This window comes from Suricata suricatta, chromosome 4 (genome assembly GCF_006229205.1).
Source record: "Suricata suricatta isolate VVHF042 chromosome 4, meerkat_22Aug2017_6uvM2_HiC, whole genome shotgun sequence".
NCBI classification, from domain to species: domain Eukaryota; kingdom Metazoa; phylum Chordata; class Mammalia; order Carnivora; family Herpestidae; genus Suricata; species Suricata suricatta.
The window spans coordinates 142,196,962-142,211,364 of record NC_043703.1 but is presented as its reverse complement, the minus strand read 5'-3'; the positions used below and the strand labels follow the sequence as shown (position 1 = coordinate 142,211,364).

At 39.8% G+C, this 14,403-nt stretch overlaps 1 protein-coding gene and 1 long non-coding RNA gene across 2 annotated transcripts in view; one reads left to right on the top strand and one right to left on the bottom strand.

The window, feature by feature from the left end:
* ALK (ALK receptor tyrosine kinase) overlaps positions 1-14,403 on the bottom strand; it is a 662,031-nt gene that overhangs the window by 540,869 nt on the left and 106,759 nt on the right. The window lies entirely within an intron of this gene.
* Positions 12,188-13,997, top strand: LOC115290205. Its single transcript, XR_003908017.1, has 2 exons — positions 12,188-13,220; positions 13,862-13,997. It is a non-coding gene; the product is annotated as an uncharacterized LOC115290205 (long non-coding RNA).

The following is a 14,403-nucleotide window of genomic DNA, read 5'->3' as shown; positions in this document are numbered from 1 at the left end:
CCCCCACCCTGGTTCCCCCTTACACATCCCTACAGGTCTGACTACTCCTCATCTTCCATTCCCTTGATATTAGGAAGCACAAGAAATATTCAGAGAAATTTCATCCACCTGGGGGACAATGCTTTATGGTTGATAGATTTTTTTACCCCATCTGAAAGGTTGGAACTAAACATCTTTCTTATTCACTGTTCATGGATAAAGTAGCTTTTAAAAGTTATTCACCATTGTCATTTCCACCTGCGCTTTCACTCACACACACAATGAAAATAAAGTAACACAGAGAATGACTGATTCTCCTCTTTTTAATGATGAATTCCAGCAATTTCTGTGTCCTTTGGAGAAGTTTTTTCATATTCATTTTCTTTGCCTCGCTGAGTTTTTTTCCCCTGTCTTCCATCCAATCTTTTATTTCTTTCCCTCCCATTATCTGAAACTTCTATAGAGCCCCAGAAAGACAAGGGCCACTCCCCCAGCCCTCACAGCTACCCATAAACCAACACAAGTGCTAGTTTCCAACAATATGAAAATGGAAACACTTTATTCCATCTAATGAAAGCATCAGCATGACCATCAGGGATTCTTTGTCAAAAACAATCCAAAGGCAGGCGAGTTGCACTTAAACAAATAAATTTGCCCAAAGAAGAAATGGCATCCATAATGAGTGATGTTAAACCAAAATGTGCTAGGGAGATGGTGTTTGAGGGCCACCTGAATAATGTTACTAATGTAGAGGTTGCCATTTGGTCACTCACTCAGTCAACATTTTAAAGCACTGACTGTGTGCAAGGCACTGGGCTAGAAAATCAGAGCTTGAGGAAAATGACACACAGCCCCTCAACCGTAGGAGGTCACAGCCTTAGTAGTGGGAACCCAAAGTCCAGGTAAAAACTAGATGCAAATGAAGTTTCTCTTTCTTCCCTCTGCTTCTTGAGTTTACACAGACAAATGCACCAAGGATTGCCCCAGAAATTTTCCAGAGGGAATGGAAACCCACTCAACAGAAAGAAAAGTCTCCTCAAGTCCAATTTCATGTTCCATGTCAGGATCAATCCAACCCAAGCAAATATTACTTTAGGTAGGGCACGCTGGCTCTGCAGTAACCCACCTGCAATGGCTCATTCATTTAGGAAACCAGTATTAGCACCTACTAAGTACTAGACATAGTGCTAGGTGCTGGGTGAAGGATGCCAAGATGAATCAGTCAGGGCTTCATTCCTTAAGGCACTTAACATTTTTCCATAAGTGAACAAAACATAGCAATCCAAAGCCCTGTGTTTGTTACTTTTCACTTAAATTTATTCACTTTGTTCACCAAAACACTTAATGTGTTCACACTGTGCATATCGTGTATGTGAAATTAAATCATGCCCAGGCTTTTCCTTAAAGACCTCAAAGCCCCATGGACTACTTATGCACACAAAAGGTACTGAGCATGGAGGACAGCTCAGGGAATGCTACAGGTGAGTTGGCACGATTTGAGTTTTGAAAGATGAGTTAGAATTAGCCAGGAGGAGGACTCTAGTGAAAGGGGGTCAGAAGTGTAAAAACAGAGCTGTACGAGAGTAGGGTGGGCTCCATAAGGGAGAACATTTAAGTGGTTCTCTGAAGGAGAGGCAGTGAAATGATGCTGAAATGGTGGGGGGACTAGATGACCAGCCACACCCCACACCAAAGAAAAATGGGATCCAAGTGAACAATGATCCTCTTTCGTGTTCATTAGTGAACATTAATCCCATGAAAGTGAGGTAGGTAAGAATCTATGCCTTTACTTAAAGTGTTGGTATGTGAAAACACTAGTTAGGTGTGACAGGTAAGCATAGCTGTGGAAATAGAAACACATCCTCATTTGCTGCATACATTAAGGATTTCCATGGAGGCAAGAGAGGGTTTCTGGAAAGCAAGCAGTGATTACAATTGATGAGAGATCTGTTTTGTAGCCTGTGCCTGGTCTTCAGGCTGTGGCCCATCTTTAAGGAAAAGAAATAGAGTTATCTTAGCTCATCCAGCTGTCTGGTGTTGGAACAGCTGTTTAGATTAAGGAGCCTAGTGATAATTTGCCAAGTGCCTCAGTGTCGTGGTTCATGACCTGGCCACATAGCCACAGCACCTGTCACGACAGGCTTTGAGACAAGAAGGGATCTCGAGTGTCAAGGGAAACAAGCAGTGAGGGGATGTTCCAGGGGGCAAATTAGCATAACATTGTGCATCAGAGACGTAAAAGGTCTAGCTGCTGAAACCAGACAGATCCCCAACAGCCTGCCTGGGAGTTGGGGGCATTGGTTATATTTGTTTCCATTTTTATTGCTTGTGTGATGCAAGGACAGGATTCCTGGGTCTGAGAGAAGTCACATGTTCTACCAGGACTCAGGGCCTCATAAGAAAGTAAAATACATAAGGGCCCTGTTCCCGAATAAGAGACGGGACATGGTTAACAGGCAACCAAGAGAGACTTGAGTCACTGGGAACAGAGCACGGGTCCAGGCACGACCTCAGTGAGATTCACTGTCACAAATAATTAAACTGAAAGAGACATGCAAAGATTTCAGCATCCCAGATACCAGAGTCAAGGAGATTTAACTTCAGGAGCTAGAAGGCTAAGCATCAAAAGCTGAGAAGTGAGCTCTAGCTGCACCTTATGTAACTCTGAGGAGAGTAACCACTCTCTCTTCTTCAGACACAGCTTTATACTTCTGTGTTTCTAGTAACCCACCAAGGCCACTTTCTGCCCTGCCAGGTTTGTTCTGGAAGGAGGGAGTTAATGGACTCGTGTTTCCTCCTCCTAATCTCAACTTTTGCTAAGTTTTGCCAATAGCTGAGTCTAAAAACATAGTCCATTCTGGCATTGTGTGTGTGTGTGTGTGTGTGTGTGTGTGTGTGTGTGTGTGTTTATGCTGAATCTGGATTTGCGTCTAGGTCATTGCAATATCCCTAAAAAATGGGAACACAATAATTGCTACCATTTACTGAGCACCCACTATGGGCACTGTGATAAACTCTTGAATCTCTAATCTTTATAGTTTCAGAGGATAGGATTTCATTTCTTTTATAGGGCTAATGCTGAGACTTTCCAGTGCTCCCAAGAACGGAGCTTATGATGGCAACTAATGTAATATATGAAAAATATATCATCACACCTCCCTGTAAAGAGCAATGTCTAGAAAAGTAATGCCCACACTTAGACAACTAGGCAGAGCACTCTATCTAAAACGGCTAAGTCAGCCAAGCAACTGATCTGACTGATTTTGTCCAGTGAACTGACTAGTTGATTGACTGGCGTGGCAGGATAACACAGTTACTTTGGCATCATGTTGCTATTGTTTTGCAATGTGCCTCTCCTGGTGAAATGAAGTGAAAAGCTAAGAAATGACTAAAAATATTTCCTGTTTCGAAGATGCCAGCCTAGATTGTTAAAACCTCAAAAGCTGCCATAAGCCAAGCTATATGACTTAGACTGAGGAAAAGGAAGCCATGGACAGATCCCTATACTAGAGTACATCAGGCAGAATCTTCCATCTGGTTCTGCCTTTGTCCAGCTAAATCTCAACTCACACTACTTGTTAGATTCCTCTAACGGAGCTTTTTTAAAACAAATTTTTTATTAAAACTCCAGTTAGTTATTATACAATGTAATATTAGTTTCAGGTGTACAATATAGTGATTCATTTTTATACAATACCCAGTACTCATCACAAGTGTACTCCTTAATCCCCTCATCTATGAAGCTTTTATCTTTAAAAAAATTTTTTAATGTTTATTTATTTTTGAGAGAGAGAGAGAGCATGTGTGTGTGTTGGGGGCAGGGCAGAGAGAGAGGGAGACACAGAACTCCAAGTAGGCTCCAGGCTCTGCACTGTCAGCACAGAGCCTGATGTGGGGCTTGAACTCACAAACTGTGAGATCATGACATGAGCTGAAGTCGGATGCTCAACCAACTGAGCCACCCAGGTGCCCCCGTCTATGAAGCTTTTAAAATTGATGGAGGGAGGCCCCAGAGATACTGATTAGACTAGTCTGAGGTGGATCCTGGACAATAGTACACATTTTTAAAACTTCCCAGGTGATAATAATATATAGCCCTTATTAAGAATCTTGGATTTTAGTGATCTGACCCCATCTGGGCCTCAGTTTCTATTTATTTAATGAGGATGTTGGACCAGGTGATATTGGGCCTTGCACAGTTTTAAGATTCCCTGTTAATCTTGGTCCCATCCCCTGCTGCCAGGCAGCTCTGAAAAGACCACTTTTTCTTTGCATAATTCAATTCTCAAAAGCCGCCAAGACGGCTGACCTACCACAAAGAGTTGGCATGTGGGTTAATGAGATCATATTTGCAAAGTGTTTGGGGCTCTTGGGAGGGACTCTCTAATATATGCAGCTAAAGAATGATTACAGCAACATTAATGTCATTTTTTAAAGGAAGAGTAAACCATAGTTCACAACCCTGTATCTGCCATAATTAGACTATCTTGCCTGGATGGAGAGCGGCAAAGTGGAAAGTAGATTAAAGCAGATCTGCTCTTGTTAAGACTGGATGCCAGGTCAAGTCTCCATGAGACATACCTATGCAATCACAATTGAAATAGACTGGTCTTTAATCTATGCAGAATCCTCTGGTGCTCAAGTACATACCAGTAGGCTCTTTTATGGCCCAAGTCTTTGTAGACCTATTTCCACATAATAGGGACAAAAGATGAATCTTTTGGGACTTTTCCAAGAGAAAATAATCATCAATCGGACTCAGTTTTTAAGATGTTCCTATCTGCCCTATTTGTGATACACTGAAATTGGAACTTATGAAATAATCTTTCTTTAAGAACCTACACATTAGACCCACCCATACACAGGCTGTAGGAATCAGAATGGATTGCAAAGACTCTAAAGACCAAGAAATGTGAATGTGTACCTGGCTCTACTGCTTACACCCCTCCATAAACCCTGTGTAAGTCTTTTCCTTTCTTCTACTTTATTTTATTCTCTTAGATAACACATGAACAACACCTAAGCAAAATGCCTAGTATAGCTCAATAAACAAATACTTAGTTTCCAATCTCTGAACTGCACATGGGGAACCATTTGGTTGATGTCATCAGACTTGATATCAGTAATTTACAAGCAACAGTCACTCTGCCCAGATGGCACTGAAGGCCTCTAGTAAGCCAGATCTTTTGTTTTTCATGGCCCATCTGTAATCTCATTTATTCATTCATTGACTTGGCATTCAACTAGATTTTATGTTTTGTCCAAAGTGGACCCAAAGACAGACTCTGTCATTAATGATCAATCAATAATTGAAATTCTAGGGAATATCAGAATTTCAGAATTCTCTCCAAACAATCAGGGTGATTCAGAGTCACCAAGTGATGTGAAAACTGGTATGTAGTGTTTTATGTTTAAGAATCACAAATTCTGATCATAACATGAGCTGATGAAATAAAAATTAACTTAGGATCTTGAGGAAGGTTGAGTTTATGTATAGGTTTTAAAATTCCACCTAAAACACCAACAGGCTTTCTCTGGAACATAGGAAAAAATGATTCTACAATTCTTATGCTAAATAGTTTAAAATGGTTTTACACCTTTTTTAAAAAAGAAAATCAATGGAGAGATGGGAGATTCTCTTATAATACATTAAGGTATTTTATCTAGTTTTAATTTTTAAAAAGTGTGGTGTTGACACAAAAAGAGATCAGTGGAACTGAATGGAGACTCCAGGAACAGACTCAGGTCTAACAAGAATTGGATGCATGATAAATGGAGCATCTCAGTTGAGTTGGAAGAGTAGGATTAGCCAATAAGTATTGCTGGAGCCACTGGTTAGCTATCTGGGGAAAAGTACATTTAGAGCCTCAATTTAAATCATCCACCTTAATACAAGGCAGAGCGAATAAAGTAAAATAACTATAAAAAACACTAGTTCATAATAATAAAACTCAATGGAAATACAAAATAGTATTCCATGCATCTCTAAATAAGAGAGCACTTTCTAAGATTAAAAGTACTAAAAAATTTAAAAGAAAGGGGAATAAGATTTGACTACATGAAATTTTAAGACTGCATAAAAATTATTTAAAAGTCTTTCAAACTGGGAAACAATGTACAATGTACATGGGTTGCTGCTCCTGATATCACCCAAATAATTTAGAAAAACACTATTAGTAGGTTAAAAAGGCTGTGGACATTAACTGAAAATTCACACATATACACACTGCTAACAAACACGAAGAATTGTTGGAACTCTCTAGTAAGCAAAAACAACTCCAATTCAAAAGAAGATAGCATGTTTTTCTTTACCTGTTAGATTAAAATATATTTTTTTAAACTAACATTCAGTTCTGACAAGTGTTCAGTGAGATAAGCATTCTTTTGCACTGCTAGTGGGAGTATAAATTGTTATTGCTGAGCATTTTTTAAAATTCTCTGAAGGCAAATATAGATAGTCTTTCCAATGTGCCTACCTTTGGACCCATTAATTTAACTCACTGAAACCTATCCCAAGAAAATGATCTGATATACACATAAAAGCTTTTTGCATAAGAACAGTAATTGCTCCAATCTTTAGAAGAAAAACAAAACGAATTGGAACATCTAGGAGGCAAACCAACTGCCTGAAATAAGTAATGACAAAGTAAATCATGGGTATCTACAAGATACTGAATTATGTCACCTCTAAAAAAGATGTTTATTAAGAGTTTTTGTAATGTTTATGTAATGAAGTGTCTTCAAAATATTATATATATATTATACTCTGTTCAAAACTCACAAAGTAAAGACTGACAGGAAATATTAAATTGTTAAAAGTACACTTGACCCCTAACAACATTGATTTGAACTGAGTGGATCTCTTTATATGCATATTTTTTCAAAAAATATAATGGAATAATATATTTTCAATAAATATATTTTTTGGAGATTTATAATCATCTTAAGAAACTCAAAATGAACTGCATAGCATAGGAATGCCAAAAAAGTTAAAAGAAAGTTAGAGATGATTGTAAGAATATATATAATACACATGAAATGTGAAATATATATTAATGACTGTTTGTGGTACCAGTAAAGCTTATGGTCATCAATAGGCTATTGGTAGTTAGTTTTAGGGGAAACAAAAGTTATACATGGATTTTTCAACAAAGCAGGGAGCAGGCAATGGCCCTAACCCCCACATTATTCAAGGGTCAAGTTAAGTTATTTTTGGTCAGAAGAATTATGGACATTTATTTCATTCTGTATTATTTTGGTTATTAAAAATTAATTTATTATTTTTATTAAAATTTTTAAATAATTATTTTCTATAGTAAGACACAATTAAAATAATAATTGCATAAACAGAAAGGATGTACATTCCAATTATTACTTTGCAACACAAGAAATATTAAATTGGGTCTTCAAGCTCAGTTCACCTTTTTTCTACCCTTCTCTTCCTTCCTAGGCTCAGTGAAGCCCACACACGGCCTTAAAGGAGGAATAAAAGAATCACTTGTTGCACATCTGATTCTTCTCTTTTATCCTGGCAGCCAAATGGAAAGACTTCCTCTAAACAGGAGACCTAAGGTAGTATCCAGGAGAAAAAATAGATAATGCTTGACAAAGGCTCTTTCTGCTGGGAAAGAGCTCCTGGAATGACCAGCAATTTTGTGATAAAGCGTCCAGTCTCCACAACTGTCTTCCTAATAAACCAGCAGTGCGTTTACTGTAGCCCGGCGGGTGATGATCAGCAAAACTTATGAAAAAATACAGCACGAATTCCCTCCAAATGTTAGCAACCAATTTCACTCTGGGAGGTAAAATTACTGGAACTGAGAAGCCAATATTAAGGGACTAAAAAAGCTCCTTAAATATTCCAAAGACCAATTCGAGCCATCGTCCCCCGTCTGAACAAACGGGAAGATGGCAATCTGAAAATTATAATAAGAATGAATTGATTTTGTGTCTCTTCCCCAGTTTCATTATGATCTCTGACAGCAGAATGGATTCATTTTATGTCATTTTCTCCTAAGCTTCATAGAATATTTTCTTTCAGGCCCTGAGAGATGAGCAGAAAGCACAGATGGCCCCGTCTGCTTAAACCCAGCAGAGACCGCGAACGACTTTGGAGTTGTTTAAAGTTGTTACTTTTCTCCAAGCAACCTGGCTATTCAGCAGCTGTTCACTGCAAGTCTCTGAAAGATGCAGGTGGAGCTGCAACTACCTTAAAGGAAATTTGGAGCTGGTGAGAGGCAGCGCGGAAACAGATACTGCAATGAATGTCAAAGGGGAGGAAAGGGTGATTGAGCTGTCTTTTAATAAGTTTTTTGTAATGTGAAAGAACAAATATAAAGAATATAAAACAACAAAATCTTATTTGTTTGATTTTAGGAGGTATACATGGGGTCATGATGTTTACACCTTACTATCAAATAGTTCAATGACAACAACAACATAGATATATACACGTCTATGAATATAGGTATATAATTGGAAAATGTAACAGAAGTGTATGTGGGGATTCAGAATACCATCCTAGCAACTTTCTTTAGATTTGAATCATTTTTAAAAGACTTTTAAAATAAAATTAAAAAATGATTTTTTCAGTAACTTCTTTTAGTAATCCTGTCTCCACATTTGGGTATACACTCCGTATTCTAACCAGTCCGGATAACACTATATTTCTTGAGCACATTTTCTTCTTTCCCACCTCCTTGCCTTTGTTCATCTTATTCCCTCCACCAAAAATGCTGTCCTCCTGCCACTATTCACTGATCTTTCAGATATTTTTTTTCAAATGCTTATCTTTGAAGTGTCCTCTGATCTCTACCCCCCCATCCTCAATAATATTTGATTTCCTGATCTGAATCTCTCTTAAGACTCAGTTGATTAGACTAGTCACCCAGGCTATGACATCCCAGAGCACACTCTCCTTCTCCCATCAAATCACTAATTACTCCTTACTATCATGGTGTGTGGAACTGTCTCTCTTTTCTGGATTGTGTCTCCCTCTGGACTGTCCTCACCTGAAAGCAGAGGTCATGTCTGTCATTCATCAGTGTAGTCCAAATGCCTTGGACAGTGCTTGGCAGAGAAGTACTCACCAAATACTCATTGAATGAATAAACAACCTATGTACTGACTAGCTATTTGTCTACTCTTAGATTTTTTTGTTTACCTATTATATGCTACTTGCTTTCCATGATTTCCTCTCATTTTAGTATCTATCCTTCTTTCAAGAACAATGTAGAAAAGGCTATTTGGAATAAATGGGAAAACTAGCATGCCATATAGCATATATTGCCTCAAAATAACTCGCACAGAAATCCTGCATATGCCTGACCTTATGTCTATCTGCCCCACTATCTATTGCCACATAACAAACTATCCTAAAACTTACTGTACTACAACAATGGCTATTTTATTCTGTCTCATCACTTTGTGGTCATGAATTCAGGCAGGCTGACTCTTCCATCCCACAGGTTGTTAACAGATGTCACTAAGTGGTTTTCAGCTGGGTGAGGGGCTGGTCTGGAGGACCCAAGACAGTTGGCCTCACATGTTCTAGGCCTCAGCAGGCAGAGCTGGTAGGCTGGGATCAACTGGAACTGTTGAGCAGAGTACCCATGAGAAGTCTCACCAGGACTGTAGGCAGACTTCTGACATGAAAGTGCAGAAATCCCTGAGACAGTGAGAGCTAGCTGCAAACTGGAGAGAATCCTTTTTTTAAATAAATGATTTATTTAAACTAAACAACAACAACAAAAGCAGTTCATCCATTTCTCCCACTCTCCACCCTCTGCTTCTGTCAACCACCAACCTGTTCTCTCGAGTTAGTTATTACTCTATTTATTTATTAAATCTCCTTAAGATCAGGGATTCTTTCCTACTCATGTCCATATCCATGCATAAAGTAGGGGCCCAACTTGTTGAATTAAATTTTAACAGAGCAATGGAAGGCTATTTCATTTTTACTAAAGGACCAGACTTACTTGCTCATGTCATCACTGGCCCAAGAGTTTGAGTCAAGGGAGGTTTTAGCCCTGGCCATCTAGGGGTTGGAAGGAAAAGCAAACATGAGTAGATAGGACCATCTGCAGAAGAGAGTGGCGTGATGGGCTTTGAATTTCTCTGGCCCGCAAGCAAGGCTTACAGCTAGGGAAAAAGCTGCCTGAGGGTTAACAACCAGGAATCTTAAGGGTGAGAGCTGCATGGTTATTGCCATCAAATACTGATCAGGAAAGGCGAGGGTGAACAGACACGTTTCCTGCACCTGCCAGTATCCTTTACTATATTAGCTAATCAGGGTTCAAGCTCAGAAGTCTCAACCCAAAAGGAGAATAATGGCCACCACTTTGGTAATTACAAAATGGGCAAATCTCCCTTTTCTGTGTGCATGTATAAAATTATTTTGGGTGCCTTATTATTAATTCAGTACCTTCAACAGCTTCCCTTCATTTTGGGACAGCCAAGTGCTCTCAGCCATAGGTTCTCTTACAGGGGCAAGATTATCCACATAAGTACCATTAAAAGGAAATCCAAGAAATTAGAATTCTCTTCTATTGCAGTTGGAAAATGTAGAAAGAGCATCATTGGTCAGGATTTATAAATCATATATAACATAGAGAGATTCTGTGTTGGATAGAGAATATTTAGGGTTTGGTATTCCCATCACAAATGACAAAATTCCCTGCTCTTGGTGTCACAAAGTTACTTTCATGTTCATTTTAGGAATGGTGAAACTCTTGAGAAGTAGAAGGTGAGAACCATGTTCTATAAATTGCTACCACATGTAAAGACTGCCACGCCTCCATGAATATCCAAAGGAAGGATGATACCAACCCAAACAACTCCATTCATCCCTTAAGCCCCATTTAGGTAGAAGAGCTTATCCCCCCCCACACACACACCCAAGGAGAATGTGCACAGAATGCTTCATTCTAGAGATAGAAGGACATTGACCTTTCTGCAGCATTTTCCTGGAAAAAAAGAAAGAGAGGGAGAACATGGAGAGGCCACCTGGTGTAGTGGCTGGAACACTGTGTTCAGTCAGCAGACCTGATTCTTGTCCTTTGATACTGCCTTTGAGCTCAGTATCCATGAGAATTTAGAGCAAGTCATTGAGCCCTTCTGAGTTTCAGTTTTACCACCTACAAAATGGGGCTATAAAGACTTTCTTCACCTACCTCATAGAGCTATTGTAAGCAATGACTGAGATGAGGGGATGTTAAAATGTCTGAAATCTGAGGGACTCTGGGTGTCTTAGTCGGTTGAGTGTGGCTCAGGTCATGATCTCACCATTCATGGGTTCGAGGCCTGCAATGGGCTCTGTGTTGATGGCTAGCTTGGAGCCTGCTTCAGATTCTGTGTCTCCCTCTCTCTCTGTCCCTCTCCTTTTCACACTCTCTCTCTCTCTGTCTCTCAAAAATAAATAAATGTAAAAAATAAATAAATAAAAAACAAAGGAAACATCTGAAATCTGAACCAATGGCTGCAAATGGCTGGTTATTTTTGATGTGGCTTTTCTCACCAGCCACATTACAACACAACCAACAGAGTTGCCACAGCATCTTCCCTAAACAATTTTTTTTTCACTTCACTTCTCTTTCAACTAAAGAAGAAACATTTTCATAAACTTCTTTTCTAACTAAAAACCATCGTTAAAATTTGGGGGCATGGGGGAGATAGAGAAAGAAAGAAAGAGAGTGAGTGAGCAGGGAAACAGCAGAGAGAGGGAGAGTTAGAGAATCCAAAGCAGTCTCTGCTCAACATGGAGTCTGATGCAGGACTTGATCCATGACCATGAGATCATGACTTGAGCCAAAATCAAAAGTCAGACACTTAATGGACTGAGCCACCCAGGTTCCCCTAAATTAAAAACATTTAAAAATTTTCCTGAATGATCCACTGAGATCCAGACAAGGCAGTAAGAAGGATATTTAAGTGGTTCTCAATGGACAGGAATATAGGAGAGATTGGCCAAAATGCAAGGAGAGAGAGAGAGTAAAAATTCATTATAAATAAACACCTCAAAATGAGAAAAAAAACATACTGTTGTACTGTCATTAATGAATTCCATGTGACTGAACAAGAAATGCAAAAGTGGACCCCCAAAAAGCATGATGCAACAGTTGTAGCTAGGGCCAGCCAGTATGTCACATATTCATCTATTCAGTCAGCGCACTGCACCTGTGTTCACCATGGTCTCTGCCTGATGCCAGGCACCGTGCATCACTAGGGTGCAGAAGAGGATAAAGGCCTTGCCTCCAAAAGAGGAAGTGAACATGCAAAGTAACAACTGTATTTCCTGGGGTGGGCTCAATACTTTGAGAATGCTGGCAATCCAGAATGAGGACACCCACAGAGCTCAGAAGTGAGGGGTGGGGAGCAGCACACAAGGGGCAGATCCCTCAGAGGATGCCTGAACTGAGTCTAAAAGGGTGAGAGGTAGGGCAGGGCTTTCTTTCATGGATAAGAGACCCCAGAATCAACTTCAAAGAGAAGGAAGACTCGGGTTCAGACACTACTATGCTGGCCAAAGGAAAAGCTCCAATTTAGTCATCCCTTAGCCTCCACCTGGGCAGACCAATAAGCTTTGCCTGTATCTTCACCATTCCCAGCATTTCCTGAGGCTCAGGAAGGGAAGCTGAACAATTCATTCGCTTAATTTATTTGTTATTTATATATGTCTTCTTTTAAAAAGCAATCTAATGTGGTTTCATAAACAGGATTCCTATTAGCCAGTGAGTAGAGACTGGTCACAACACCCTATAACCACACTTCCCCCAAAATAACACTGAGATTAGACACCCCCCCCCCCCCGCCTCAGAGATTCCAATGTAAGGTGCTGGCAACTGGAGATCTTTCAGAAGGACTGGGGGCCCTGAGGACATTCAGATTTCCTCCACATTGGACTTAACAGAAGATTTTTCTCTTTGAGACCTAAGAAGAGTCCTTTTGGCTCAAATCTACCCCACCATCAAGGAATGCAGGCAGAAGAAAAGAACCACAGCATCTTCGGGGCTTATGGTCTCCAGGTCCTGAACAAGGCAATTTGAGGAGCTAACTCACAGCGCAGTCATTTTGGAACCTGGATATATGGTAACAGAGCATAGCCTTACATCTGGGAATGTCCATGCTGTTGGATCCCATATATACTGGCCCTTTTCACCTAGATTCAGAAGGGTCCTACTCAAAGAGAGGAGCAGAACAGCTCTGAAGGCATGTGCAGGCTCTTCTTCCCCAGGAAGGAACAGGTACTGAAGCAGCTCCCCCAAGCTCCCCTAAACCCACAGATGGCAAGACAGGTCCAACACTTAACCCAGAGAAGAGCACAGAGCCCAGGGAGACCCCTCCCCCAGGTAGCGGATGGCAGAAAAAGAACACCATATATAATAAGTAGTGTATGGTGTGAGAAATGTCTCCCACCTAGAATATGAAGGGGAAAAACCCAAGGAATGTGGGAAACAATAACCCATTTACTTTCCCAATTTGTAGTTCCCCTTCATTGCACCTAATTTGAAAACCACATAGAATTTTTTTTTAAACTCAATGACTAGTCATCTATCTCTTGGTCCCAGAGACTGTTTTGTTTAAAGAGAGAGAGCATGCATGCTAGTAAAACTGGAATGTCGCTACCTATACTCAGCAGCAATTCTGCTTTTTCATTTACTTTCAATGACATTGAACTCAGCTCCAAGACATATAGGCTTTGCCTGCATCGTGCATTGTGGATGCTGTTGTTGTACAGCCTTCAGGGGGTCAGGGGCTCCAGGGGAGACACCCGACCACTCCAGTAGAAAGTGGCCTCTGTTCCTTGTTTTTGCCTGCTTTTCTTCCCTAAACTTTTTCATTTTATGTTTTCTTTCTTCCTGCCTGACTTCTTTCTTTTTTCCAGGAGGAAAGAAACACACCTCTCCATTTGCTGGGAGTGTATAGACCATTCAGGTTAAAAGACTCTCTAAAAATCTTCCAGTAACTCATCATCTCATATTGAGAAAATCAAGACTAATAAATCACAACTTGGAATCACAGTTGTTTACTGAGTCAGCCCTGAGACTTCAAGTCACTTAACTCCGATGTTAGTATTCTTTCAATTCCAGCATTGTGATAAAGGTGCAGGGCAGGGCAGTTTGGGACATGACAGAGCTAATAACTTCCTAACCTCTAGATCTAGAATGGCATTATTAATAATAATAATAGATTTCAAAAGAAAAGCTGCTTCTAGATCTGTAAGATAAACTATGCTATAAAAGAGAATAGTTCTTCTTCAAATGTTGACTTGGTTTAAATGTCAAAACAAAATAAAGTCTCCCAAACCTAATTAAGATCAAATATGTTTTGCTCAGTCACATAAGGAACCGACACATGTCTTCCAAAATAGCCACTTAAGTTCAGCCAAGTATGGAGATTAAATGAGAGAAAAAAGCTTAGCAATTG